Source organism: Medicago truncatula, chromosome 7 (assembly GCF_003473485.1).
Source record: "Medicago truncatula cultivar Jemalong A17 chromosome 7, MtrunA17r5.0-ANR, whole genome shotgun sequence".
NCBI lineage: Eukaryota > Viridiplantae > Streptophyta > Magnoliopsida > Fabales > Fabaceae > Medicago > Medicago truncatula.
Window position 1 is genome coordinate 3,811,133 of NC_053048.1, and position 3,952 is coordinate 3,815,084.

The 3,952-nt window shown below is 33.9% G+C and overlaps 1 long non-coding RNA gene across 2 annotated transcripts; it reads right to left on the reverse strand.

The window, feature by feature from the left end:
* Positions 1 to 1,065: 1,065 nt before the first annotated feature.
* LOC112416501 (uncharacterized) lies at positions 1,066 to 3,508 on the reverse strand. Of its 2 annotated transcripts, XR_005643241.1 has the most exons (5): positions 3,064 to 3,508; positions 2,777 to 2,907; positions 2,518 to 2,689; positions 1,579 to 2,444; positions 1,066 to 1,327 (listed from the first exon to the last, which is right to left on the reverse strand). It is a non-coding gene; the product is annotated as an uncharacterized lncRNA (long non-coding RNA). The 2 variants fall into 2 exon arrangements; XR_005643240.1 differs by having other exon boundaries at positions 2,518 to 2,907.
* Positions 3,509 to 3,952: the final 444 nt, after the last annotated feature.

Sequence of the window (3,952 nt, forward strand, 5' to 3'; positions counted from 1 at the left end):
TTCAACTTTCTTATCATTTAAGCTTACAAAACAATTACATTTATTTTCAACCGTTGTCTGAACTCAAGAGATATGTGCCCTCAGGGGCTAAATTTCTAATGAGTCCTGCAATTGTTGAGGTTTGAATTTTTATTTACATTTACTAAATCTCAAATAACACCTGCTGCGAAATGAATGTTATTTTTGTTGTTGGAATTGGCTTTGAAAATTATTGACTTATTGTCACATTTCATTATTTGAAGACATAGGAGGATTTTTTTTAATTTTTTTTTTATCAATATGCAGTCTTGTTTTAACTTGTTATCAATATATTTTGGACTATGTTCAAGGTGGTGAAATTTTATATATCCCCCGGACAATGACTCCAACTGAAGAAAGTTTCAACTTTTAGGTTCATGATTTATTCTTGCAATATAAATGTGGCAAGTTTTACTGTTGACCAAATTGATTGATCCCCAGTAGACCCATACTTGAGTGAAATTTTAGACTTGATCGGTGTTAGTTCACAGAACAAGAGAAAACAAATATGTGCGTCTCAAAACTTGACCTATAATTGTTTTCCCTTGTCTTTTTAAACTGGCACTAATCAGGTCATTATCTAAATCATGAAGACAAATTGATATTGAGCTTTTAATTATAAAGGGCGGCTTCGGTCATCGTTGGTGTTTTGAGCAATTTTCAAGTACCAGTTCACAACGGTTCATTGTGGAAATTCCCTATAAACGTTATATCCATTGAATCTTTTTCCATGCACTTGACCTCTGCATAATGATTGTTCGCAATGTAGTCTAAAATGGTCAAAATAAGCCTTTCATCGTTCTTTTAAGTTTTCCATGTTGTAAGAATGTTATAATACCGGCAGAATGCATGCCTTACTGTTTGCTAATTTCTCAAATTTTTCATTCTGAGTATCAATTCACATTATGAACATTAGAAAAGAAAAAATAGCTAGACTTATATTGTTTGTAGTCGGCCACATACCGGTAGATTAGAAATAAAAAATTTGATGATTGAAAACAGTTAAATTAAGAAAAGAGACGATTTTATTCTCTTAATCTTCCAGTCTGCTCAGCCAGATTCTGCTTTTTCTATGATCAAAGATTGCTGTAATTGTTATTACAAAATAAAGTGATCCATACACGTTTGATGAACATAAGTATGCATCTTAATTAGCAAATTAATTTAACACTATAGTCATCATCATTTATCGTAAGATCTATGTGAAATGGAGCTTAGCTTGGAAGGCAGCACAAAGATCCAAGAAAAGATAAGTGAGGCCCTCAACCCTTATAAGATTAAGCAGATGATTCTCCTGAATTTTGTAGAGCTGTAAAAGAAGATATAAAAGAAGATATTAACACAAGGTTTGAGCATATTCTTGAAAAAAATCCACAGAAACACTAAAATACTAAATACAACACTGACACTTCAATGTTAGTGTCTACATGTTTCAGTAGTGTGTTGGTGTCCGACACCGACACATGCCAGATACGAGATACAAGTTCAGTCTAAAGTTACTACTAAGCTTGTAAATAAACAATTCATTTAAAATCTAAGTGTAACATAGATTATTAGTACCTGAAGTTCAAACTTGAGTACAACCATATTGCTGGTTCACCACAATTGCTAACCTTCCGTCTAGCTCTCCAGTCAAAGGGACCAATTCTAGGCTTAAGCTTGGTCGCCAAGACAGGTTTGTATATAAATATACACATGATTATTCAACGAGAAGGAAGGCAAATATCTTCTAAAATACTGTACCTAAATCCCAAGGAACCACTTTCCCTCGACTGGGAAACCTTGCCTCGGCCCTACTCTTTGAAAAGCAACTTGACTGCAGGGGATACGGTTCAAACCAGAATCCTAAGCAGTCATATCATAAAACCAAAATTAATGAGCTTTGCATAGTATCCTGTTCTAGAAAGACATAATTATAATATCAAGAATAGAAAAACCACATTTTCATTCGTAAAAAATTACGCATACAACTATGTTCAAGCTAGAAAGATAAGTTTCAGAGTACGGTTTACTCATTGGGACACTGTTTATAGAGTATAACAAGCAATTTTGAGACTGCTGCATATTTCACACGGGGATACAATTTAAAAGTAAGTTAAAAATGATTGAATCACTTCATCAAATAAAGCGGTTGTAAAAGTAAGAAATTAGTTGATCGTAATCAGAAGAGAAAACAAACCCACCACTGCCTTTTGAAACTCAGTTTCAAGATTGTCTCTGGGAAGAGGAAGGTGTTTGTCGAATAACAAATAATAACATACAGGTTGTCTAAAAATGATGGTAATTAGTAGCAATCTGGGCATGCCGGTATCTAAAGTGAAAATGAAGGAAACAAACCTCGTCTTGTCTCCCTTCTCTAAGGAGTTCTATTACCTCTTCTGCATTATATCGAATTTCAACTAAATATGCAGAATCCCTTTATCAATCTGAAAAATCATGATATTGGTTAAAAACAAATTGGTATCAAACCTTTTTGGCCTTAAAAAAATAATACCAAACCTCTTGGCCCTGTCGAAGTCTATTTCAAATAACGAGGAAGGTCCGTAGCAAACCAAGGATGCTTTTTAATGTCCGATATTGTTATTCTTTTTATCGGATCCACTGTAAGCATTCCACTTATCAATTATTTGGCACCAGGAGATAGATAGCTAGGAAGAGTGTACTGCCCATCCTATATATAACAAACGACAAAACAGACGAATTATGATGATTGGAAATCTATTTGTCCTTACAAACTCAAATGAAATTATTCCTTTACTAGTTCGATGATCTCGGAAACGGTGCTATCGTGATCTCCAAAAGGAGCTTGTTGACATAGAAGTGTGTATAAGAGTGCACCACAGCTCTAATACCTACTTTAGGTCCGGCATACTGTTTTCCTGTGACAACCTGCAAAAAAGAAGAGTATGAATCATAAGAGGAACAAATATTTCACACTTGTGTATTCACATAGCTTCACTATATTTATAATCTAGATTTCATTAATTTGTAATTAATCTTAGTTGAAATTAAATCTTTTTCACAAATTACTATAGATGTACAAACCTCAGGAGCTGGATACTAAGGACTTCCAGGAATTTTCTGAAGAAAATAACCATTACGCATGATTTCGCATAGGCCAAAATCAACAAGCTTCAAACTGTTGTGCGCGTCAAACAGTATATTCTCAGGTTTAAGGTCCAAATGTACTATACGTTTACTGTGACCGAACTCCACAGCAGAGATTATCTGCCCAAAGTAGAGGTTAGTTGACAATTGAAGAAATTTTCTACCTGCTGAAAAAACTTTCTGCTTCATTTTCTTTAATCCCTCTGTTCCTCTTGATGTACTTCAAAATATCTTCTGATATGTATTGCATGATTGCACAAACGCCTACCCCATTCGGTAAAACCTTGTAGAGGCGTATGATGTGATCATGCCCGAGCGATTCTAAAATATTGAATTCTTTCATCATTCTAACAGATTGAAAGAAATAAAATATTACTTAGGAGAAGCAAAAACTGAAAATAATGTAAATCAAGTGAAGAAAGAGGTCATACAATTCAAATTCAAACCACGTTTGTTTTCGACAAACTTTATGGCAACAGGAATACCAGTCTTGATATGTACATCGCCAACGACACCTTCACCAAGTTTGTCTTCCACTCGATAACGCTCAAAATGGATTTTGGTGCAATTCATTTTCGACAATCAAATATAAATGAGAACCAAAGCATGCTAAAAATAAAGCTACTTTTATGTTAAAAATGCTATGAACATTTTACCGTACAACTTTTAATTGCTTAAGTCAATAAAATTACTTGAACGTACTTTGATTATGTATCACTTATGCTATACATTCTTGAACTCTTACGGATTTTAGCTCATATTTTCTTTTAGCCTTTTAGAAGCATTTCATAAATCCTAACAACTTGATACAAAGTCTGCTTACGAT